Below are 27,134 nucleotides of genomic sequence, written 5' to 3'. Positions count from 1 at the left end.
GACAGGACACCGATTGGCTAATGGACTTGCGTCATGTCCGTGGACACACAACGTGTTCACTGATTGGTTGGAGTGAAGCGTGAGGGGCGTCAGATTTTTGGAAACACCTGCCATCTTGGATTCGCAGACATCGCGGTAAAAACATATTAAAAAACACAACATTGCACTTGTCAAAATTATCAAATAATCTCTGGGGAGGTGAGGGGTGATGAGGATGGGATGGAATATGGCTGCAAGAAGCAAACAAAAAGGTGTTTTTCGCTACAAAAGTCTGCGAACAGTTTGGCTGTTCGCGGACACCTCTGCATTACAGGGTTGGTGAAAAGCAGTTCTTGGATGGCTTATAACTTTGGAGCCACTTAATGAAACTGCATGAAATTTTGCAATTGTATTCCGGACCTAATCCCGAATGAGTTTGCCAAATTTGGTGGGATTCTGTCAAGAGGGTCCAAATTAGAGGGGGGGTCCCAAAATAATGTCAAGGCTTATAAACGAGGTGCTATTGGACGAATATACACTTAATTTGGCAAACTGATGATACTTAAAGATATAAATGTTTTTGCGAAGTTTGGTGGGATTTTGTGAAGAGGGGGCAAAATTAGAGGGGGGTCCCAAAATAATGTCAAGGCTTATAAACGAGGTGCCATTTGACGAATCTACACTTAATTTGGCAAACTGATAATAGATCTAGATATACATGTCTGTGCGAAGTTTGGTGGGATTTTGTCAAGAGGGAGCAGAATTAGAGAGGGGTCCCAAAATGTTGTAAAGGCTTATAAATGTGGTGCCATTTGACAAATCTACACAAAGGTTTGCAAAAAGATTATAGATCTAGATATGCATGTTTTCGTAAAGTCTGAATGGATTTTGTCAAGTGGGGGCTAGGGTATATGACGATTGTATGTGCGTACATTTGACATTTTTGAAAAAATAAAACATGGGTGGATTACCAGCAAACTTGTGCAAGGAGAAGCACCTGAAAGTATGGTTTTGCAAATGTGCCAGTGTTTCATTTTTGACAAGTGTCATAATGTAGGTACAAAAAATAGTGATATACCTTTGGTGATTGAGGTGTAGCCTGTGGCCATGTGCAGTGGCAGATTGTCCGGGTCATGGAATAAGGTCATGATCCGGACATTCTGGTACTAGGCATGACCACGAGGGACAAAACATGGGGTTAAAGTGGCCATGTCCGCCTGGGACTGGCTTTGTGGTAAAGTTATTTGAAATTGGGATAGATTTGAAAAGGAAGAAAAATGTGCTCATGGTAATATGGTCATAGAGTTCTCTTTTGCCTTCTGCAGGCTGCCATGGAAAGCGAAGAGGGACCCTGCATGGAACCCTGCCTTCCCTTTCCATGATGGCCATCTTGAAAATGGATTTACCTTCCTACAGGAAGGTGTATGAAGAAAAATCCTTTATTTTAGCACCCCGGGTTCCCGCTTTGGGATCTTAGGGTGCTAATCGCCTTCATCCTCCATTACAGGGGCTGGAATGGGGGGATAATGGCCCAGAGACCTTGTTAACCACCCTCGCTTCGCTTGGGCTGATAACTTGGGCTGCCAGGCCGGTATCCACCATTCCAGTCCCTGGAACCGAGGATGAACGCCACAATATTTCCATTAGCATAACACAAAATGCAAATAGAAATGTTGGAAAATCAGTGATGTGATGTCATCTTTGATGTCCTGGGTGTTAATCTTAGCAGTGCACGGTGGTGGTGCGAGTTATTGTTGATTAGCTTACCATACCTGGCGAATTTCAGGGGTTTTTCGGTTTTACTTGTAAGCATAACGTCCCTTTAACAATGGTTTTTAATTGAATTTCATAGGTTTTTATCAGTGCAACTTAACCATAATGTCCCATTAACAAAGATTTTAATTTAATTTCATAGGTTTTTATTAGTGCAACTTAACCATAACGTCCCTTTAACAACATTTTTTCATTGAATTTCATAGGTTTTTATTAGTCCAACTTAACCATAACGTCCCTTTAACAAAGTTTTTTCAGTGAATATATATATGTGTATATTACACAGCCATGCTAGTGGCTGTGTAGTTATGGTTAAGTTGCTAAACCCATAGGAAGAGCACTTTTTGGGTGGCTTATAACTTTGCTCTCCTTGGACAAATCGTCACCAAACTTTGCAAAAAAAAAGTATATGGCCCACTCTGAATTGTTCTGCAATGTTTGGTGAGGTTTGGTCCAGGGGGGGCAAAGTTATAGGGGGGGTCCCAAAATTTCTTTTATTCCCATAGACTGAATGGGGAAAAAACTTTGCGCACGCCTACAGCCCAAACCGCTGGATGGATTTTCATCAGATTTTCATCAGATTTTCATCGGCGGCTTGGTCCCGAAAGCGTGCTTTTGTACATTTGGTGAAAATCTGTCCAGTATTTTTTTTTAAACGATCAAAAAGTAGGTCTCAAAAAATTAGTGATATCTATGTCCGCTCTGTGGATAAACTTCCCTGTTCGCTCCGCGGGCAGGACATCGATTGGCTAATTGGCTCGCGTCATGTCCGCGGACACGGAACGTGCCTGTCGATTGGCTGGAGTGAGGCATGATGTGCGTCAGATTGTTACGATGCGCCCACCATCTTGGATGCGCCGACAGCGCGGCGGCGAACAGAGGCAAAATGCAGTTTTGGGGAGGGTTTTGGTGTGCAAGAGTGCTTGGGGAGGTTTGAGGAGTAAGAGATGGGTGAAATACTGTATTTGTTTCGGTGGCAGGTGCTACTGATGTATTCGCCATGCCCGCGCTGTCCGGGATGTTCGTAATTAGTGAAAATGAGGGGTGTGCTAAGGATAGTATTCCCGTCCGTGCTTTCCGCAGGCAAGTTGAACTGTTCTAAGGACACGCACGGTGTTAGAGGACATAAATATTGACCATATGCCACAGTTAAAATGTTTGAATCCATGGGTGTGATATGCTGCGGTGGTTGTGGCCAGGGCCTAGAGTCTTGGGTGCATGGCCAGACCGAAGTTATAAGCACTGAAGTTATAAGCCAATATGGGTGTGATATGCCGCGGTGGTTGTGGGTGTGATATGCTGCAGTGGTTGTGGCCAGGGCCTAGAGTCTGGCCAAAGGCCATGCACCCAAGACTGCAGTTATGTGCTCTGAAGTTATAAGCCTTGGTAGCTTTTAACTGCGCTCTCCCTGGATGAATTCTCACCAAATTTTGCAGAAAGTGTGATATGGGTGGGCCCATATAGGCAGTTAAAATGTTTGATTCTATGGGTGTGATCAATGGGTGTGATATGCTGCGGTGGTTGTGGCCAGGGGCTAGAGTCTTGGGTGCATGGCCACAGGCCGTAGGCCATAAGGCATACACCCAAGACCCTAGACCCAAGGCCTAGAGTCAGGCCATGCACCCAAGACCGAAGTTATAAGTACTGAAGTTATAAGTCGCCATGGGTGTGATATGCTGCAGTGGTTGTGGGCAGGGCCTAGAGTCTTGGGTGCACTTCGGCCATGCACCCAAGACCGAAGTTATAAGTACTGAAGTTATAAGGCACCATGGGTGTCATATGGTGCAGTGGTTGTGGCTTGGACCTAGAGTCTTTGGTGCATGGCTGGAGGCCATGTACCCAAGACCAAAGTTATAAGCACTGAAGTTATAAGCCAGCATTAGTGTGATATGCTGCGGTGGTTGTGGGTGTGATATGCTGCGGTGGTTGTGGACAGGGCCTAGAGTCTTGGGTCCATAGCCGTAGGCCGTAGGCCATACACTAAGACTTTAGGCCGTAGGCCATAGACCATACACCCAAGACTCTAGGCCCTGGCCAACAACCACCGCAGCATATCACACCCATAGATCACACCCATAGAATCGAATATCTATCAAATGTTTGAAATCTACAGTTTCTGTACTGTTTGATTTGTATAGTTTGTATGTGAAGTTTTGGCTACGTCATGTCATTAAGATTGTAGAGATTGGTAACAAGCAATGTAGTATAACATATCCATGGAAGTGAACATTTTGTATTCTGGTGTATGGTTAGATGTTTGCTTCAATGGTTCTGTTATGCAGCAGTACTTATGCGTTCTATTAGAATATACTTACTGTTCGATTTTTTGAGATTGGATATTTTTTTCATGAGTTTGGTAACTGGAGTACCTATTCTTTTTCAATTTCTGTGATAAAAGAAAAGAGCATGTTAGTGTATGTATTTTAGAAAGACTTATTGCATTGCATAATAGACATTTCAGCCTTTTTTCGACCCTCATATTTAGTAGTTTACAAACCAGTGTACTGTACAATTTGCTCAGTTTCTGTGTTTGTTTTTCAAATCATTGGGTTTGTGGGAAAAAAAAATCCATGTGGGATTAAAAAAAACCTTTTTTTGTTATGCTAGAGTCTATTTGTTTGTTTGTTTTCAGTGTTCACTTGTTGTTTCTGGCTAGTGTTCTATCTGTTGGCTTGTTGCAGATTTTTGGAGCAGTTAGATACCTGTCGGCGTATTCTAACTGTCTATTTTTTGTTATAATTTAGTGGTATTCATTTATCTGTTTGGTTGTTATAGAATCTTGGAGCAGTTCGATACCTGTTGGCGTATTCTAACAGTTTATAGTTTTTTAATTGAAGTTTTGTTAATGTTTGAGTACAGATTAGTTATTAAATGTTGGTTTTAAGAAGATTAAATAAGTGTTTGTAAGATTTGCTGCTAATCTCTCCTTTAGAGTAATGGTACTATCATTACATTCGAACCATCCACATTTCTTTTTTATATATGCAGTGTAGTGACCTGCAGTGGTTATGGCTCTTGTGTGGTAGATTATACCTATTGTTGTGAAGGTTTTCTTACCAAGTGATACTTGACCATGTGTGAATCCAGTCAGCTTGCAGTTGTTTATGGTACCATCTGCATTGTAACATGGAAGCATTAGTATTACGTATTTACTATGTGTTTGTATTAGTAAGGTGGAGCGATTATCTGAATTGCAGGTAGTACATAATCTACCATAGTTTGCATTTTGTACAAGTTGCTGAAATGGAACGGATTCACAATTAGGTATGGATACATACACAAAGCGCTCATTAGGGATTTGTTCCTGTGTCATATTGTTGCAGAGAGTGCATGTATGTTTCCAGATGTATGAAGTCTGGAAGATTTCATTTATAGGTATGTTTTTGTTTTCCAGTACTTGTAGTAAGTACATTAGAAATTCTTGGGGATCTTCTTGTGAGTTTATAGTGAATTTCACCATTCCAGCACAGTAGTCCAATTCGTGTCTTATTCAATGAACACTATACGTGTTGTCAGGATTGTTTGTTGCGTTTCTATGAAGTACTAACATTTGCAAATGCAATTGATCTGTACTGTGTAAGTAAATGTTGTCAACAATTGGTGGCAATTGAAATAGAATATTCATTGCTACATTTGCGTAGCAACTTACACCAGTTATATTTGAAAGTTTGAATGGACCAGATAGTTCAGTGTCCAAGTAATTTTTTCGGAGTGTGTGTTGCATCTTTGACAAAGTACCTGAGTTACTTTGAGTAATAGGTTCTTCTTTGGTTGTGGTAATTGATGAAGTATTAGCTTATTTTACTCTCTTTGGAGGATTTGCAGTCAGATCTTGTTGCATTTCTGTTTGAAGTAGTTTTCTTTTACAACGTTTTGCTTTTTGTGGAACAGGATATGTTTTTAGATGGGGGTGTGTAGTGAACGTAGTGTATTGTATTCTAAAATGCAAGGAATATCAGCCTTTACTTTACTTGCATCAAAGTTGATTCGAAGTAGACCATAAAGTGTACGTAAGCGTGATAGTGCTACATAGCTCATGCCTTCTTTAAAGACTGTGTTACCAATATCTATCAATGCTTTGTCTACGGTAAAACCTTGTGATTTATGAATGGTGACTGCATATGCTAGAGTTAGAGAAAATTGTTCTCTGCGTACATACATGTCTTTGAAGAGAAGGAATCGAGCTGTTGAGCGACCTATCCTTTTTACTTCTGAAAGTTTGTCAAAGAGAATATTGACAAACTGAATGTTGTTGTCACATGGATATGTTTGAAAGCCAACAACTGTACCCAGTGCTCTATTAACTAGTCCTTGCTCCACGTCAAGGTTACGTTTAAGCATTACTCTACAGTTGAAGGATAATTTTAAAATTTTCTCCAAACCAGCTGTGTTGGAGATAGAATTTCTAAGGTATTTAGTCTTGTTGTGGCTTGTTGACACATAGGTAGTGTCATACCATGTACGTCCAGTTTGTCTGTGGAGAAAATTTCAATTATTGGTTGCATTTCTTTTATCAACATTGTTTCATTGAATTTGGAACAGCTTGCAAGAGTTGGCATTAAGGACATACAATTGACATTTTTGTGCGCTAATTGTTCCATAACATCATTAGCACATGAGTTATGGCCATAAAGTGCATGGATGTGCCGGGTTTTTAATATTGCTTGTGATTCTTGAGATAGTACACCAACTCTAATGCTTTTTAAAATGTTGGCGTAAGTGAGGTCTGCAGATTGGCGCATGTTTTCTGTTAATTCTCTGTATTGGAAATGTTGTATTGGAAATGTTGCCAAAGGTTGACATTTCCTATGCTGCCACCAGTTTTACGGCAGAATTTGTGTCCTAAGGTTTTAAAAATAGGTTTACCTTTCACTGGTGTCAATTGAAGAAGATCTCCGAAAACAATAATGTGTTTTCCTTCAAAGAGCTCTTCGTAGTTAGTTTTAAGTATTTCTTGCAATCTGAGGTGAATCAAAGCCAACATTAGGTTGGAGACCATGCTCACTTCATGTATTAGTAGCATTTTCATTTGTTTTAACACTCTGCATAGTTCCATTGCAGCTTCTGTAGAAAGTTTGTAATTTTCTAATTTGTTTTGGTGTTCTACTGGAAGGAGTAGTAATCGGTGTAAAGTGACACCGCCTATGTTGTAGGCAGCTAAACCTGTGGGGGCAGTTACAACAGCTGACAGTTTGTTGTTTGTCAATTGTTGAAGGAACTTGCTGATGATTTTGATTAAGAATGTTTTGCCTGAATCAGCTTCACCACTGATGTACAGTAGTATAGGTTTGTAATTTTGGCAGGTGCATTCTTTATTTTCATGTTGTACACCTAAAAATGGAGCGCTGCTCTTTGTTCAGTTTTGATTGTAGTACAGTTAAGTCTTCTGTATCTTCTTCATAGTGACACATGGTGTTCTCTACTTCTGTCATAGCTAATTCTGCCTCATTTGGTATTAGTGGCTGTCCCAGTGGTTCTTGGCTTCCTGTTACAGAAGGTTGACTACTGTCAGGAGTGTCCTTATCTAGTTGGGCCTGGAGTTCTTCCTCGTGTTGCTGTTCATTGTGCAACATTGTTTTGTACTGCGTAAAGTTTATATCAGTGATAGTGCTTTCATTTGCTTTGAAAGCATCTTCATAGGAGTCATAGTTTTCTAGTATCTCTTCTTCTTTTCTCCATGGTTTCAAAAATTGTAGCAGGGACACGTAATATAGTTCTTTCTGTTGAGGAGTTTTTAATGAAATTTTATATGATTAATTAAGCTTCATTTGGTAAGTTTCACTGAGCTGCTGTCACAATCTGTCACTCTATATCTACCTTTTTTTCATCGGGTTTTATATTATTTTTGAATGTGAAGTTTTGGGCTATGTGGTATAGACACATGGTTTCCAAAGTGGTACTCCTGTTCGAGTAGTATGTGGCTAGTAAATTGTTTTTCAAAATATCTTGGCTGTTGGGATCATTTTTGGCTATTGTTTCTATATCCTCATATGATTTGAGAACTCTTATTCTAGATTTAGCAGGACCAAGACTTAGCCATACTATATTTTCAGATTTTCCATAGAAAGCAGTACCGGTTAAACGATCTGCAGCTTCATAGGAGCCACATTCTCTATGAGAGAGCATTTTTATGATTTTTAGACTGATATGTTTGGGATATTTCTTCTCTGTGAAAGATAGTGAGCCAAAGATTCTGGGTAAGTCTCTCGTAACCAGGACTAATGTCTGGCAGAGAGACTCCCAGGTCCCCCCTTGTCAATTTGCATATTTAAGTAACTTTGGGCCTCACCCTAAGTTACTAGGGGAATCCAGACGTGGACCCCTTGCTCACTATTCTTAGAGAGGCACAGCTCCTCCCTACTGATGAGGTCCAACCAGACCGAAACACGTGTCTGGGGATGCTGTTGGTACTCTTGCTCAGAGGAGAATTGCCTAGCATTTCGGTGCTGGACTGCCCCAGGGCAGGACAAAGACTGAAATGTTTGGGATATTTCTTCTCTGTGAAAAATAGTGAGCTAAAGACTCTGGGTAAGTCTATCGTAACCAGGACTAATGTCTGGCAGAGAGACTCCCAGGACTCCCCTTGTCAATTTGCATATTTAAGTAACTTTGGGCCTCACCCTAAGTTACTAGGGGAATCCAGACGTGGACCCCTTGCTCACTATTCTTAGAGAGGCACAGCTCCTCCCTACTGATGAGGTCCAACCAGACTGAAACACATGTCTGGGGATGCTGTTGGTACTCTTGTTCAGAGGAGAATTGCCTAGCATTTCGGTGCTGTACTGCCCCTTTGGGCCTCACCCTAAGTTACTAGGGGAATCCAGATGTGGACACCTTGCTCACTATTCTTAGAGAGGCACAGCTCCTCCCTACTGATGAGGTCCAACCAGACCGAAACACGTGTCTGGGGATACTGTTGGTACTCTTGTTCAGAGGAGAATTGCCTAGCATTTCGGTGCTGGACTGCCCCAGGGCAGTACAAAGACTGATATGTTTGGGATATTTCTTCTCTGTGAAAGATAGTGAGCTAAAGATTCTGGATAAGTCTCTCGTAACCAGGACTAATGTTTGTCAGAGAGACTCCCAGGACCCCCCTTGTCAATTTGCATATTTAAGTAACTTTGGGCCTCACCCTAAGTTACTAGGGGAATCCAGACGTGGACCCCTTGCTCACTATTCTTAGGGAGGCACAGCTCCTCCCTACTGATGATGTCCAACCAGACTGAAACACGTGTCTGGGGATGCTGTTGGTACTCTTGTTCAGAGGATAATTGCCTAGCATTTTGTTGCTGGACTGCCCCAGGGCAGGACAAAGACTGATATGTTTGGGATATTTCTTCTCTGTGAAGGATAGTGAGCTAAAGACTCTGGGTAAGTCTCTCGTAACCAGGACTAATGTCTGGCAGAGAGACTCCCAGGACCCCTCTTGTCAATTTGCATATTTAAGTAACTTTGGGCCTCACCCTAAGTTACTAGGGGAATCCAGACGTGGACCCCTTGCTCACTATTCTTAGAGAGGCACAGCTCCTCCCTACTGATGAGGTCCAACCAGACTGAAACACGTGTCTGGGGATGCTGTTGGTACTCTTGTTCAGAGGAGAATTGCTTAGCATTTCGGTGCTGGACTGCCCCAGGGCAGGACAAAGACTGATATGTTTGGGATATTTCTTCTCTGTGAAAGATAGTGAGCTAAAGACTCTGGGTAAGTCTCTCGTAACCAGGACTATGGTCTGGCAGAGAGCCTCCCAGGACCCCCCTTGTCAATTTTGATGATAGGTCATTCCAGAGGTCTTGAAGCACTGTTTTTTCTGCTTTTGTTAAGTAGGATGTAACATATAGTGCACCTGCAATGGAATTGTCTGCAATGTACTGCACATCTATGTTTGCATTCCATAGGAGGGCAATGATTGTATTTTAATCATTGATATATTTCGATTCTTCTGTTATTTTTATGTAATACGTGTTCTTAGGTGATTTACCTTTAACACTATGTCTAACTGAAGACATGAAGTTGTTCACTTCACCTGTTTCTGTAACTTGTCTAGGGAAACCAAAGCAACATTTGGTGTAGTATTTCCCTTTGTTTTTGTATTTGTGACGACAATATTTGCCACTTTTGTGTCTTTAAAATTATACAATTTGTGCGTGAAGATCACTATTTGTGGCTTTCGATGGAATTTCACAAGTGACATATTTTTCGATAAACTGTAAAACAGTCGAATCACTGTCTTGACCAAATTTAGGAGCATCTTCAATCCATAAAAGCATGTGGATATGTGGTGCTCCTCTGGCTTGGTATTCTTTTTTCTAAAAGAAGTGTTGCACTTCTCCGAGGGGAGGAACAGTTTTATTACAAATAAAGTGTAGCACAGCAATGAAACGATGATGAAAATATCTTGAAACATTAACAGGATCTTGAGAGCAAAGTTCTCCAGGTGTTAGTATATCTATGTTTGTTTTGTTTTTATTTGGTATGCGTAGGAAATCATGTAAATTTTCCCATGCATATTCTGCACAACTTAATGTAACAAACCAAGTGGGTGGGCCAAGGTTTCATATCATACAACGTACATCTCCGTGATGTCGGAACCAGTACTCTTTAGTAGCTTGCATGTTTGCAAACAGATTTGTAATTCTTGATTGTAAAACCTCATCTTTTTCTTGCACTTTTTGTATTAATTGTGTAGCTGCATATTTTGAAAGTGGGTTCCTGATTTTAATATGTGTGCAACTCCGTAACATAGAGTTGCTAGTTCACTTTCAAAGAGTAGGTGGAATATGCATTCCACATTTTGTCTAAATTTGGGATCTTCAGAATACATTCGTAACGAGCGGTATTCTGATGCTGTTATCTGAGTGGGTCTATCATCGTACCTTCCTCCTTTGCCAGTAGGAAAGAGTGCAGGAAATGCACGTGCTTCTATACTTTTTCCCCATATGCTCATTGGTGATCCTTTGGTTTGGCGCATTTGGTAAGTTTCTAGTGCATCATCTATGGTGTCATTAGAGTGCAATACATGAATTGTATAATGGTCTAAAATATTGGATACTGTAGCAGGATCTAGAAGTTCAAATTGACCAGTTTCTGGTGACTCTTGAATTATTTCAGTTGTTTCCCTTAAGTTTTCTTCAATATTTATTGCTTTGTAGTATTCATTATTGTCTTTTAGATATTGCAAGGCTTGTCTAACTTTAGAGTTGTTGCAAATTTTTTTGTGTCTTTTGTTGGTACGCCATTTACTAAGACAATTAAAGATTGCTGTATTGTAAGTTGCACTCCCAGAGTGTGCACATTTTCTTTCAGATCTAATGGTAAATAAACTACTTTGCCACAAATGCCTTTCACCAATTCAGATGGAGGTAATTTTGCTGTTTTTGGTTGAAGGCGTATTATTGCTTGAAATGGGTGCACTGTTTGATTTATGATGCTCTCATATAAATTGAGGTGCTGCAGGGGTTTTGGTAGTGGGAATAATTCCAAGGAGTTTGGTTGTTGTTTTTTTTTCTGCTATAAGGTAGAGAGCTCGTTCAAACCATTTGGAATCTTCATTGTCTTCTATTTTGTATTTTATGTCTAGAGTTTTTGTGTTACTTTTATAAAAAGTTCTGCGGCAACACACACACGGTTTGGTACTTCAGTGGATGTACTTTTACATTTTAGTATTTCTTTTTTGTATGTGTGTAGTACAAGGTTGCCATGTGCAGAATTGTTGCTAGTCTGTTGTAAAGCTATTGCATTTCGTAAGTGGCTTTCACTTCCAAAATATTTTCTCTGGATATGGTCGATTTCTTCTACTAGGTCTTTGGGTGTACCATGTAGAAGAGGGTTATTTAAATTGGCTAGTTCTAAAGCAAGACTTTTAGCATAGTACAGTTTCTAGACTAGATTTGTTATAGTTGGATGATGTGTTGATATCATTTTGATATGATGGAAGATGCTTTTGTAAATAGGTCCTGATATGCAGGCTAATGAATGTCCTGGTAGTCCTGTGAATTTGCGCACTGCACAGGTATCCGTATTTTGCAGCACATTCATTTTGATTTTGTCTTTGCCTTTCACATACTGATTGAGGAACTGGCGTAAAGATTTGAAAGATTTTTTGGGAATGTTACAAATTGACGTGCATGGCCATTTGTATACTGGACGTTCTGGTTCAGTTGAACGGGAACGGTAATGCGCATGCGTGTGGGTGTTCTACGGACAGTGTTCAGGTCCTGAAGCTAATTAAAAATGCGACACAAGTGAGACGGACAGTTACAGACAGGCGCGATGTTCGCAGGATTTACGGGTGTGGTGCGCATGTGCGTAGATGTTCTGCAGACTGTACGGTCAGGTATAGTGTCCTTAGGACACCTCCATTTTGTTTCACTACGGACATCCCGGACACCACGTGTGTTCTTAGGACAGTTTCAACTTGGCTGCGGACGGTACGGACAGGTATAGTGTCCTTAGGATTCGTACATTTTGTTCACTTACGGATATCTCGGACACCACGTGTGTTCTAAGAACAGTTGCATCTTGGTTGCGAATGGTGCGGACAGGTGTAGTGTCCTTAGGACATCCCCATTTTGTTAATTACGGACAGCCCGGACAGGCACGCTGTCCACGGACATTTTAACTGCTTTTAAAAAAAATAAGACACAAAGAATTTCATTAAAGGAAACATACTTTTTTTATTTTATACATATACACAATTTATGAAAGAGAGGGAGAAGCAGAAACTGATACAAATACAGGGGAATTAGAGGTTTGGAGAGGATGGATGGGAGGGGATGAAGGGATGGAAGTCTCATCAAAAAGTTTTTCTTGGTGTTGAGGGTTTGGGATAGTTCACTGGGACATAGAGAGGGGGGACAAGTACTTGTGGGACAATGGTATTTAATGTTTTCTTTTATGTGGTCCTCCACAAACTGTTTCAAAACATTGACATTTTCCTTGAGCATGTCCATTTTCTGTTCCATGCGTTGCAGAGTCTTTTCCATTGTGTCTTTTGGTGTATTATTTTCAATGTTTGTATGGTCTGTTAAAATAAATATATATATATATGTTAAGTACATATACAGTAATGATTATTCATTTGCTTATATAGAGAAGTGTTTACCATTATTATCACTGTCTTCAGACATTTCCTCACATGGAAAATTCTTCTCAAGCCATTCCAAAGTTCTGCACATTTCTGTGTGAAAAACAAAAATATATTAATTGTAGTGTACCTAATACAAAAGTTCAGAAATATATAAGAAAAATTAAGTTTACTTACTAGTTTCTGGTAAGTTGTATTCGTAGTGTTGTGTAGGTCTACTGTTGCTTCTAGCTCTGCAGTTTCTGTGAGGTAATTATGTTGGAGGCATATCTTTTTTGTTTTGGTATATTCCGTTTTATTACATATGGTATTTAAATGGATGGTGATGTGTTAGATATGTAGGTTCCACTGCTTATTTATATTACATATAATGTGTTTATGTGCTGCTTTTTGAACTTTTGCAGTGTTTATATGGTATGAAAGAACAATTTTAGATACCCCCTGAGTGTTTGGGTAATGTTGATGTCACCTGCGACCGTCTGTGGACATGTGCACAGTCCGCGAGCTTCAAAATCATTAGCGGGAGGTTCAGTATGTTCTATGTTACATGTTTACAAAATAAGGGAATCCTAGTAAACATCTATCAAATTCACACTATGAACATGTATATTCAATGAAAAAACTTTGCTAAAGGGACGTTATGGTTAAGTTGCACTACTAAAAACCTATGAAATTCAGTAAACTTTGTTAAAGGGACGTTATGGTTAAGTTGTGTTACTAAAAACCTATGAAATTCAGTAAAACAACTTTGTTAAAGGGACGTTATGGTTCCAAGTAAAACCGAAAAGCCCCTGAAATTTGCTAGTTATGGTCAACTAAGCAACCATAACTCGCGCCACCACCGTGCACTGCTAAGACTAACAGCCTGGACATCAAAGATGACACCACAAATGTAATTGATGACATCACTGATGACATCACATCTACATTTACCTTTCATGAAAAGTTACACATGTAGTAATACAGGCATAGTGTGCAGCAGACATGATGGAGATGTCATATTAATCATCTTTCCATGTTAAATACTAAAATTATAAATGCTTTCCTATTAAAGTCGTGCATACTGTGAAACATTTAATAAGTACCTAATCAAACCCACTTACTACATTATTGCATTACTGCACACAAAACTCAAAACACAAAACTCAAACAGACAACACCACATACAATTAGAGTATATACAGGGAAAGTGAAGTAAACAAAAAAACAGCATAATTACCCGACAATCTTCATAACCTAACTGATTATCTTCATGCAGAGAAGTGATTGCTCTGCTTCAAAACTACTACTTCCCTATGTATAACTATTACATATTGTGACTAGACCCTAAGGAAAGTAGTGTAAGTGCAATGTGTAAACATATGAGCATATCCAGGGAATGTACAGTAATAAAAAAACAGACCTATAAGACAGTGTTGATAACCTTACTAATCATCTTCATACATAGAAAGCAATGCTGTCTTCCAAGTCTGTGTTTTCCCCTTTGTATATGTTTCATATGCTTTGAGTGGACCCTATGTGAAATACTGTAAGAACATATTTGAAGTATAAGTCCACAAATATAGTACTTTTTGAATGTTTATTTCCTGACTGTTACTGGCCTGGATATATCAGTAAAGGAAACAAGAGTGAGCCAGACATGTGATGTCATCAGTGATGTCATCAATGACATTTGTGATGTCATCTTTGATGTCCTGGGTGTTAGTCTTAGCAGTGCACGGTGGTGGCGCTAGTTATGGTTGCATAGCTGACCATAACTGGCGAATTTCCGGGGGTTTTCAGTTTTACTTGGAACAATAACGTCCCTTTAACAACGTTTTTTTACTGAATTTCATAGGTTTTTAGTAGTGCAACTTAAACATAACGTCCCTTTAACAAGTTTTTGTTACTGAATTTATATATATATAATGATTAGCTATACAAAACAAAGTTTCACCATGTAGTGACTTTGTAATTGCAAAAATTAAAAGGTGGAGAAAAAGTCATTTTACGTGTGAGGATTTGCCCCTCCCAATTTGGCCTTGGTGAACTGAAAGGACCAATCAGAGAATGGGGGCTAGCCCTTGAATAAGGGGATGGAAAATAGTTGACCAATGAAAATGAATACTCAATAAGATGGCTTATGACAATTTAGACATTTTTGTGGGTGTGCTGGAGGATTTATAAGGACACGCACAATGGAACTCAGTGAGAACAGCCTAGGAAATGAATGAGGAAAGTTGCCTGATAGCATTTGGGTGGAACTTCTAACCAGGAGAATGGTCACTCTTTTACCAAAGGAGGAACGAAAAGGGATGGAGAAGGGAGAATATCCATGAATGATGTTGGATTTTTCATCAGATGCCTGTCCTGTAGATGACCTGAGCTTGTTGTCCTTTCCAATGCGCAAACCGAGAGATGATTATGTAAGTTAAACTGTCCAACCAAAACATAGCCTTGTAGGGATCTGCTTGAGTTCATACCTTTCCCTTAATTGGGGGGCTAGCAGTAGACCCTCTGACATTTTGTTTCACAATAAGTGAATTAATTCCCATATAGCCAAATTACAAGGGGGGATTTATTTTTGAAACTCGAAATCAACAACATTGTTGTAGTGTGAATACAAATTATAGCTTATTAGGTAACTGGGTATTCCCATTCTTTCTGCCAACCCCAAAACTCCCTAAAAGGAGGGGGGCATAAAAACAGAATTCCCTGCTGCTTTCCATTCCCCTGATCCCTGCATTAAGGAAGAGGGGCTTCAAATGATTAACTGAATAACTGGCTTTGTGTGCTGGGACAGGAAAATATTTTTAACAAAATTAAACAGAATAAAGTCCTTGATTTGAAAAGCACACTTTCTACAAAAAGTCAGAAAGTGTTTCCTGAGGGAAAATAGATTTTGCATTGCAGAGTGCTGATGAAAAGGGTTCCAAAAATAAATGAAAAGTGTCTGTTCTGAAAGGTTTGTTGTACAATAATACTGTCAGCTTTGATAAAGGTGCAACGCCAGTCAAAAAATCGGTTTACATGTGATGTAGTTAAACTATACTGTAATGCCATTCTATGCTCGCATGGTGATAACCATATAGATCGCTGTATGTGTGAAGTTGTTTTTGCAAAGTAAAATATTGCAATTTATTTCAATTAAACTTCATATAAAGAGAAGCATTAGTCTCGAGCTCATGATCCAGTCAGGTTTCAAGGTGCGAAATGTGATTAGAAGTGAACCTCATGGAAAGGCCATGACGCAGTTAAATTATCTTGTTATGCTTTAAGGTTCTGCATCATGTTGGTCTTCTGGGATTTTGTGTGTGATAAAAGTATTGAAATGTTCATTTGCTTATATTCTACTTACTGGAGACTTAAAAAATAACACCCAGGTGATGTAATCCCTGATCTTTTGTTACTGTTTATCCACAAAAGGGGAATTATTTGTAGTGAATCTTTGTTTTGGTGACGTATAGAATGTGACGTGTCATGTGACGTAGTGCACATTTTAAATTGTCCATAATAATTAATACAAATATATTCTTTCTATACACCAGCCTGATTCTTGGCTTAACATTACTCAAAGCGGAGAGATTTACTGGTTCAAGAGGAGCCATAGAAAGGGCTAGATAGAATATCATGGTCTATTTGGGTGGTGCTGTGGATTGTGGGGGGGAGTACTTCCCACATTACCAGTGATCCCATGAAATATCTCACAAGGCGACACTCTAGCTTGTCACCGGTTATGCACCAGCCCAGCTATATCTCTGAACCCCCCATGTCATCTGGCCTAGCACAGCCTGTGCCAGTGGCAACATTAACTAGATGGGACACTGGACCACCACTAGCAGCACAGACTCCTGTTGGTGGTGTAGGGTGTGGTACCACTTAGGCAGAACAGGTGAGACAAAAGAATGAGGAATGTATGCGCACACAACGTACATTGCCTGACTTCTATCAGTCGTTGTGAGCTGGAAGACAAGCAAGATGTAAATTTGTGTAGAGGCACATGCTCCTGCACTATCTTACATTGACCCTCGTCTAGATGCCTGACCAAGAGGGCAGCAAAAGGGAAATATGGTGCACTGGGAGGGTGAAAAAAGGCATTAGTTGCTCTGTTGGTCGGTAGAGTCAAATACATTGTGGCAGAACCTTCAGTCTGTGAGTGTGGTACTAAGACTCGGAAAGTGGTTTCGTTAGTTGGTAGAGCAGAATAAATTACTGATGAAAGAAAAACTCAAGATTTACTCATGAAATGTTCTCAACCATTACTCTCAGAGTCAAGGGAGCAGATTTGCAAACAAGAGCGCAAGTACAATACAACGCAGACAAAGCGTTTTTCATTTGGGGTCATTTTGGTCACCTTATCGTCAAAGTTGACCTGTGCATTTGAGGGGGGATGATACAGCAGTGCAAAAGATGCGCTGGCCAGCCCCCTTGCATACATAGTGTCGGATCTTCCCAACACTAATGTATGACTTGCTCTCATCAACCATATGGTTGCTAGGAGTGCATTTTACAGAGACTGGCCCTTAATGGTCCTGGCTATGTGAAATGCGAGAAAATAAAAAAGAATTTCTATTCCTGTTTGAGGGATAGAAATGCATTTGGGACAGTAGTGGCTCATACTACTGCTGCCCCACTTAACAGTCTGGATTGACCATGTCATGGAATGCAGTTGGGGTGGCTTTACTTTCTGTGCATTTTAAAGCTCATCACGTTTGTGAATTTGGATGTGCTCTAAAACACCCATTGATTTTCCCAAATGCACAAAAGGATGTACAAGTGTATTTCAATGTGGGCATCTACATCTGTGAGCACATTCAAATACGCTTTCTCAATAGGATGCACCTTTTTCAGCGCAAATGATGAGATGGGTTAGCGCAGCTTATCATTTGCACCAAAAGAAGTTTTAAGAATCTGCCCTAACGTCTCCATCGCCTTTCACCATTCTGCTCCATCCACGTGACTGTAGCTGATGTGCACAGAAATCCTGATCACTCATGGAATCTGTGGTTCAAGAGGTGGGTTTGCTTTGTTGCCCCACCAAAGACAGATTTTCGACAAGGCTTGTGAAATGCAGTGAATTAGTAAGTGCAGGTGGTATTCTGGTGTCTTAGCCTCCTCCCCCTACAAAATTAATGTGGATTTTTCTGTGCTTTGGTCTTCTCTTCTGCCTACGAAATGCATGTGGGTTTTCAAATATTGTGGCCTTCTCTGCTGTCTACAAAATAGAGAGGGCTTTCTCGGCGATGTGGCCTTCTCCTCTGCATACTACATGAATGTGGGGTTCTCAGTGCTTTGTCCTTCTATGCCTAATAAATGCCCGTGAGTTTTCAGTGTTTTGTCCTTCTCCTACACCTTGACAATACACATGGGGTTCTTAGCGCTTTGCCTCCTCTAATGCCTAGTAAATGCATGCAGGGAGCTCATGTTCCTGTCCTCTCCTATGGTTACAAAATACACCTTACTTGTTGCGTCCCCACCCCAAAATGCGCCCCCATTCAACCACAAATCATGTACCACCAACCCCTCCCAAAAAATGCAAACCTAATTCCATAACTCAAACTGGCCCTATTATCCATTTAATTCTTTGCCAACCTTTACTATTCTACAATTCTTTCCCTAGCCAGCCTGAGCCACCCCTGCTACCTAGTGTCTACTTGCCTGTTCTTAAATAGATTTAAGTTTGAATCGGTAGATCCTCAAATCTCAAACCTTGGGAACAACTGCAAAGTTCAACCTTGAGAAATCCAGGGTAGTTCTGCAGGTTTGTGTTTTGCCCGAACCATATCTCTCATGCTTGCAAAACATATTACCCAAAGAAGGGAATGGGGCAGGAGGATCTGCTGGAGAGAAAGACAATTACTATTTCTGTTGGTAAGAGAGACACACTACAATAGTAGTTAATAATAGAATGCAAGAGGGAAGTAGGACAGATGACAAGCATCAAATTGCATAATGTATATTAAGGTCTAAAGTACTCCAAAGTCTACGCAACAGTGATGTGCAAGTTCCATGACCTTACAGAGGCACTTGAGTCTGTAGCCGTGAAATAACTCAGTATCTTGTGAAAAGATGATTATGGCCAGTTGAGGGTACTTTTCCCCATAAACGAAAGAACATTGTTTAAAGACTTATTTCGCTTGACGTGTCGGTTGGCAACTGATCAAATGCGTACAGGGCTTGGGGGAAGGCAAAGGGCTGTCAAGTCTTAGTGGAATATGAGTATGGTCAGCACTTCAAACAGATGAGGCCACACGTGTGCATATGATGGCTAATTGGCCATGTGAAATGGTGAGGGCAATGTTCTCGTTTGACATACCTTAACAGCCAATATCCCTGAGGAAGAGAGCATGAATCAGGAGGAGGTTTAATTCCCTCCATGGAGGACGGCTACATCATTCAAGCGATTTTACAGGATGATGTGTGACACCACTGTCAAATATTGCTCGGAGATCCCAAAGAACACAAAGTTGCTGCCAAGAGAAACCAAGAGGTTGAGGTCTTAGGGTAGAAGTTAATAACCTGGTCCTCTGTCAAAGCTAATGACTGCTTAAGCAGCCTCCATTATATTGTTAGAGAGTTGAGCTGAAAGGGGAGTTCACAAATCAGTCTCAAGTTGTTAGAAACTATTTTAGGAAACTAGTCCATAGTTGTGATATTCAAGTGGCATGAAGAGATTGTTTTCTGGAGTAAAAGGGTCACTGTGACCGGTTAAGAAAGAATCCTGGTCAAGAAGATGGCTTTTATGAGAACAAGAGGAAGGGAAAGGTTGTGGTGACTGCAATATTTAGTTAATATTTATCTAAGTGCATGCTCAAGCACATCTTGTTTTCTTATGGTTCCTTTTGTGCACTCCTTTCCCTTAACACCTGAACGGTCTAAACAGTGTGCCAGGTGGACCCTTTACAATGAAGGCACTGGGGATCTTATAAATGTTACCCCCTGTTGTTGGATTACTGGTACCGTTTAGTGGGCGTTGACGATGCTTCAAAGAAGGAGCCATCACTTGATGGTTTGCAGGTCCTGGTCTCTTAATATTGGGGTTGGGGTACTCCTGCTCAGCCATTAGCTACTCAATTAATCTGTAAAGCGTAAAGTCCCTAAGACTTTCCTCGACCATTGCCATTCAGTGAGCAGTCAATAGTGACCCTTAATGCATCCCGTAGGTTGTGTTCTCCTTCCATATTTCTTTTTTAATATGTTTTTGGTTTGATCAAGTTGACGTGGTGGAAGCACACATTAGAGGTGTGTGCTTATTATGGTGCTATTTCTCAGGAAGGAAATTTAGGCCACTATACCCAGAGGCCATGTCTGTTGTACAGTGTTCTGAATGCTGTTCTTGTATTTGGGCCAGTGGCTACGTATTCATACTTTTTTATGATAAGCAACACTCTATCTACCTTATTTTGAAATCTTTGCAGGCGAGGTACGTGTCGTTGCAATGGTAAAACAATGATGAGTTCAGGGATCTCGCAGGTTCAGTTTGATGGCAAGAATTCAGACCATTGTGGATAAAGCACCAATAGGGGATTCTTTTATAAGTGCAGAAAGTCATTGGAGCAGTCGCTGGTTCATTGAACGTCCCCTAAAGATGCAATAGTCCAGGCTTTGCTCCATCGGGTCCTCTTGTTCGCCCCTCATAGTCGTTAGAGATTAATTCTTGGAAAACAGTTCTCCAAACGATTGTAGCTCACACTTTCTTCTAAAGGCCTTATTAGACCGTTTGCAGCATTCCCTTCATGAAGACTGAATGTAGTAATTATCGTTGTCAACCAGACATCAAGGCGAGGCAACACCTATGATGGGGTTCATGCTACTGGGGCAGTAAATCCATGCAGAGCATGCCGTATACTAGAAAAACAGTACGAATGTGTGTTCATGGACTACCCCCTAACCAGGTCTTGGAAATGATAATAAAAAACATTTTCCATCACACATGAAACACCAGCGGTCCACACTGCTGTGGCTCTGTGGGGGCACAATTCATAGAAGGGTTGACATTGACTGAGCTTTTTTCATCTCCACGTGTAAGGGATGTGGTCAAATGAAATAGATGCACACATTTTCATTTCCTTTGTGATGCATGTATATAATTTGAGTTGTAAGTTAAGTGGGTGGGCTAGTATATGCACATGACGTTATTATGTGTCGAAACCTTTTTTTTAATGTGGGGCTAAAATATTATTTTAGCTCCCCCTTTTTGGCAGAGATACAATGACAGGGTAAGATGCCGGTCCGTTTAAAAAAGTCACAGGAGGTAAATGGCTCAGTTCTCACCAGGAGTAGTTTTGGTAAAAAACAGTTTGTAACTACAAATATTATGTAATTCACACTCAGCCCATTTCGTAATGCTAGTGCAGGTGCCTGTGTCACAGGTCTTCTCACTGGTACAGAGTGTGAGGAATTCGACCCTCCGCACGGTGGGCGTGCGCTCGCCTGGGCTTTTTGGAAATTTTAAATGAAATTGAATGATGGGAGATGAACCACCGGAAAATGTATGGGGCTAATTCACACACATGTTCCTATGCTCAACGCGCGGTATACACATAGACCTGTGTACTCTGAGTGGACACAGCCTACAGGTGCAGACCCCCCTGTCATATTTAGTTTGGCTATGATAGCCAGGCATACATCATGTAATCCCAGTAAGGGGGACAGCCAGTCTTCTCCCTGCCATGGACAGCTTAATTAACTAACAAATGCTCCATGGATCCGCCCTGTCCTTTTGTTTAACCCTGTAGCTGGAGGCAACATTCACATACTAATCCCCCCCCTAACCCCTTGAATAAAGACAAAGAATGGTGCAATGACATCCAAGAAGCCATGCTCAACAAACTGAATACTCTGCAAGATAAAATCATCACTCACCAAAAAGCCTTATCGCAACAACTATCCAACCTACACCAGAACACCGCCCCTTCCGGAATCCCAGCCTTCTCGTTCCGGGAGATGACAGAAGAGGAAGTCCGAACCATACTCAACGCCATCAAACCCTCCAACTGTAAAGGCGACTCATGTCCTGCCCAGCTCATCAAGGATAGCGCACCTTCACTAGTACCGTTCTTCACAGCCTTCATCAATGCCTCGTTCAGATCCAACCAAGTGCCATCCTGCCTCAAAGAAGCTTGGGTCCGCCCATTACTGAAAAAACCCACACTAGACCCCAAGGTACCAGGGAACTACAGGCCCATCACAACAGTTCCATTCCTTCTCAAAATCCTGGATAAAGCTGCATACATCCAAGTTCAAAACAACCTAGAAACGCATCACCTACTTGGTCTCCGGCAATCTGGCTTCCGGCCAAACCATGGCACAGAAACAGCACTACTGGACCTCAAGAACCAAATCGATGACCTAAGAGACGTAGGCAAACCAGCTCTCCTACTTCTACTAGACCTTTCGGCGGCATTCGACCTGGTCAATCATGACACCCTCTGCCACCACCTCTCTACAGCGGGCAACTTCTCACCAGAAGCCACCGCCTGGATAGCATCCTTCCTCAAGGGCAGAGAAATGAAAGTCTTCTCGGACACAGCCTGCGCCCAGTCACATCTCATTAAATGCGGTGTCCCGCAGGGATCCTGCATATCTCCTACTCTGTACAACCTTTTCACAAGGGCACTATTTAAATACCTCGATGCAATGGGCATCACATACACAAACTACGCGGACGACACACAAGTCCTCATCCCTCTCACCGGAGACTATGAAGCCGACCAAAAAACCCTCATCTCCATCTACACCACCATCCAAACCTGGATGGCTGAGAATTGGCTCTGCCTCAACAGCGAAAAAACAGAGTTACTCATCATCGGATCACCTGCCACAATCAATAAAATGGGGTCCCAATATGACTCCTTCATCATCGACAACTGCTGCATCTCGGTCTCCAAAACAGTCAAAACCCTTGGAGTCTACCTGGACTCCAACCTCACCATGGACAGACAGGTCAACGCAATCTCTTCAGCAGCAGCCTACCACTCAAAACTTATCACCGCAGCAAGGCCCTTCCTTTCGCAGGAAAACTCCCTCACCATCACAAGAGCTATCATAGGATCCCGCCTAGACTACTGCAATGCACTCCTACTAGGCACTTCAGCCAAAAACATTAAAAAACTTCAAACGGTGCAGAACAATGCCCTCAGAGCAGCAACAGGAATCTCGAAAAGAGACCACATTTCAGCCACCAGAAAATCCGTCCATTGGCTTCCAGTTAAGGAACGAATCCTTTTCAAATCACTGGCACTCACCCACAAATGCCGACAGGACACAGCGCCACGCTACCTTGCGCAGAGATTCTCCGATCCCCCCTCCAACAGACCAACTAGATCTAGCCACACCAACCGCCTAGCAATTCCAAAAAGCCTCAGAACCAGAGCAGGTGGCACTAGCTTCCCAGTCCTCGCCGCCACCAACTGGAACTTATTACCCGCCGAGATTAGAGGTATCAAATCCCACTTGTGCTTCAGGAAAGCAATAAAAACGATGCTGTTTGTATAAACCCCTCTTGGGCCATGTCAATTGTATAACCAATGTAATGTCAAACGTCCTTTTTTTCCCAGGCTAGGGGTAGATACGATCTCGCTGTAACCTCCTCTATCTACCCCTCCTTGTACTGAAACTAAGTCATTATCTTGCAACAGCGCCCCGATGCCTCTGGGCTGTGTGGCGCTTTACAAATGTAAAAATAAATAAATAAATAAAATAATCAGAGCTTAATTCAAGCAGGCTCACATGGGGCCTGGTTTCAGAGGCTAACAAAAAAGACAGGAATCCCCTACACCCTTTCATATGCACTGTGTCATCCTAAAGCCAGCTCCCACCCCCGGTATCTATTGACAGTGAAATGTCATGTCTGGGTCTGCATGTTTACAGTAGTCATCCTCGCAGACCTCATTCAGAAGGTACAAGTATGCGGTTTGGCGTAGCCAGAAAGTCTGGTTTCACCACAGCTTCATGGGAGACCTATTGCTTTAATAAGGAACCACAGAGAGCTCCATTAACCAGAGGGACCCTTAGATGCACAACAGACAGGAAGATGAGTGGAACTTAGCATTAGGTGTTTTTACCCCTTTACCTTTTCTGTTGCAAAGCACTCTGTTTATGAGATTGTTGGTGGAGACACAGAATTGGTTCACCTACATCAATCCCTGTCGTCCAATTGGCTTTAGAAGACAGCTATGCCTCCCTTTTGCAGATCATGTGAAGGCTTTAGCAAAAGCAGAAAGAAGAACTCATCATTGGACATTGGCTGAAGGTACAGTGTGCCTTACATCTTCTGCCAGTGAAGGAAGCCCAGGATTTCCACCAGGGAAGCAAGATCCCTCCCCTAAACATCTCCCAGGGAACAGAGGGAGATACTGTATCCAGAGGACCCGGACCCGCCAGAAACTTCAGAGCCGGTACCCAGCCAGCACACAGCGTGACCTGCTAGTTTCTGCAGCAAACTTCCTGGATGGGAAGTGCCTGAGAGTCTCTGAACCAAACCAAGGACAAGGCAGCTCTCTGAAACACTCTCCTCATCTTTGGACCATCCACCTTAAAGGACTACATGAGCCCAGTGAAGAAGCTAGGAGAAGTGCATCGACAAGCTTCTACCAACGTCTGCCCTTAAGGACATTTTTGAGCAGGTCAAGCCCCTCGAGCTGCAACTGACTGCACTACTGACTGTTGTTACGCCACAGTGGCTAAAGCCATCCGAGTTGCAGCGACCAGTGCTTCAGAACTGCTTATTGTATTTCTCCCTCTTCAGTGTATTAAAATAGCAGAGTTCTTATGGTATAAGTGTTCAGGTTGATTATCTGAACCCCCAGGACACTCAGATTTATTGAGCGACAAGGAAAGAAAAGCATCTTTCATAACTTATGCAGAGAACTCTGCTATTTTAATATACTAAAGAGAAAAATACACTTTCAGAAAACTCCCCCAAGTGTTAGGTTTTTTAGCAAACCAAAAGTAGGAGGAAAGTAGTGAGCTAGATTAGGGTCAAGCCCTTATCTATCCTCTTTCCTAGATAGGCGGCACAGCTAGGAATAGAATATTACTTGGGATAGAGATAGGTAGACTTTCCGAAAGGGAGATTTAGCGAGCTGTAGGCCACTAACGTAATAGAAGTTACAAATAGAACATCAAGAAAAGCATCTGTCTGTGTTGTGTAACACCACGTTGAGCATCAAATGGAGATTGCTGCTCCTTGAGCCCTCCCCATTGTGTTTTGATATAGTAGTGGTGTCTGGCAAATGCCTGTCTAAACTGTTCGGTTTGAAAATGCTTGTTTTTAACATGATCTCAGTGAAGGACATACATACTGCTTATAAATTAGTGACTGAGGGCAGACCCGGTTAAGACATTTTTATTACACCAGTAGCATGTTTACAGCTCCAATTAAAACATTAACTCTCAGAAGACTGCTTTGAAGAAACACTGGCAGGCACTTCCAGCGCAACGTTTGATGTTAAGGATTGAAAAGGGGAGCTTAAAGAGATTACAGGAGGGTGTGTTTTGGGTGGGGAGTATCAGGAAGTGGGTGGGAATGGCCATAGGGATTAGCCTGGCCATGGGCGGTCAATGGTTGGGTAAATAACCAAACAACATCTTCAAGTATTATTTGCCTCCTCATATGCAATCTCCCCTTAACTGTACTCCAATGCAATAGTTTTGCTTTGTAGGTCGCTTTAAAGAGCCATCTTGTAGCCAAAAATGTTAAAGGAGGATCTTTATTAGCAATCACCTGAGGCTCTGTATTATTCAGATACTTGACAGAAACACTGACTTGGAGGTTGATATTATCCTTAGGCTTCGGCCCTCACGAAAATGGGATATGGCTGAGTTAAAACATTGACACATTTTAAAAACAATCGCACATTTTAACTTCCAAAAGATGGTAAATCAACAAGTACTCTAACCTGCTCATTGCTCACTATGGAAGACAAGTTGTCATCTAACATGGATCATTTCACTAATGTTTTATGTGCAGTGATAAAGTCACATGTTTGGCCATGACGACTTTACTTTACTTTCATCAATGTATAACGCGCAGCCATGAACCCTAAGGCGTGAGGGTGCAAACAAGACGAACAAGCAGGGTAAACAGAAAAATGACATAAGGCGTAAAAGGGGGCGTCTAAGGGGGCCAGGCCCCAACACTCCCTAGTACTAGTAAAGCCAGGGGTAGTAGTGAGGACTCCATAAGCCTCACCACACTAGCAGGGATCTGGAATAGGGGTCAGCCACATGAAATCTACTACCGTCTGAATCAGCCCATGTGTAAGTTAAACATAATCATCATGGCCCGCAGTCTTGCGGACTCATGAAAGATTAGTAGTAATATGGACGCAGGAACTACTGGCTCTTCAGCTCAGTCTTTAGGAGTGGTAGAAGCAACCTCTGTGAATCACCATCATGTGGACCTACGAGAGGGGACTAATAACAAGGAAGCTGTAGCAGATGCCAACCTGAGTTTTGTAACAGCCTGTTGCTCTTGCGGCAATGCAGCCCGTGAGCAGAAGCAATAGTGCTTACTGGCCCCACTCAGACATGAGTACTGCCTCCCCATTCTACGATGCATATGTACAAGTGGAAATTTAAAGATGGTGTATCGGCCTATTAAAGGCTTAGTACACCGGGTGGAATGCTTAGTCAGAGGCACGTTGAATTCACCTTTATATTCACTTCCCAGCTCAGTGCCATTTATATCCATCTGTGCAGGCCAAAGACAATATCCTGGACCAGAGAGAGGGATGAGGGGGTCGATAAATACCAGGAGAATGCATTAGGGAGTGTGGGTGAATGAAGCAGTGGAGTGAGTAGGTTCGGGGAGACAGGAATGCAATGATAGTTGAAGGTGCAGGAGGAGGAGGTGTGGGAGACAGTGCTAAAGCTGAAAGGAGAGGAGGAAGTGCTGAAGGTGCAGGTGGTTGAGGAGGTACCGAAGTTGCAGGAGGATGGGGAGAGAGTTTGAGGAGAACATACAGCAAGGGGGCGAGGAAAGAAGTTGGTTGAGAACATTAAGAAGGAGGAGACAGAAGAGTTGTTAGAAGACAAGAGTGATAAGGAGAAGGTTTGAGAACAAAGCAGGTTGGAGAAGGGCACCAGCAAAGGAGGGAGAATCTGGGAGAGGGAAAGAGACGCTGAAAGGAGAAGCCAAGAATGGGTAGGACCCTGCAGACGTAAGGGCAGGCCCAGACAGAAACTAAGAAAACAGAGCCAAACCATTGTTTGGAAGGAGTGGGAAAAGGAGTGAACTTGTGACAGACTAGTGAAGAGATCAGTCGACTGATAGCCCAATGGTCAGTATTCAGGCCTGGAGGCATTTCTATAGGA

This window comes from Ambystoma mexicanum, chromosome 2q (genome assembly GCF_040938575.1).
Source record: "Ambystoma mexicanum isolate Mex_15411 chromosome 2q, UKY_AmexF1_1, whole genome shotgun sequence".
NCBI classification, from domain to species: Eukaryota; Metazoa; Chordata; class Amphibia; order Caudata; family Ambystomatidae; genus Ambystoma; species Ambystoma mexicanum.
The sequence above is the reverse complement of the archived record's forward strand: the minus strand, read 5'-3'. Positions refer to the sequence as shown.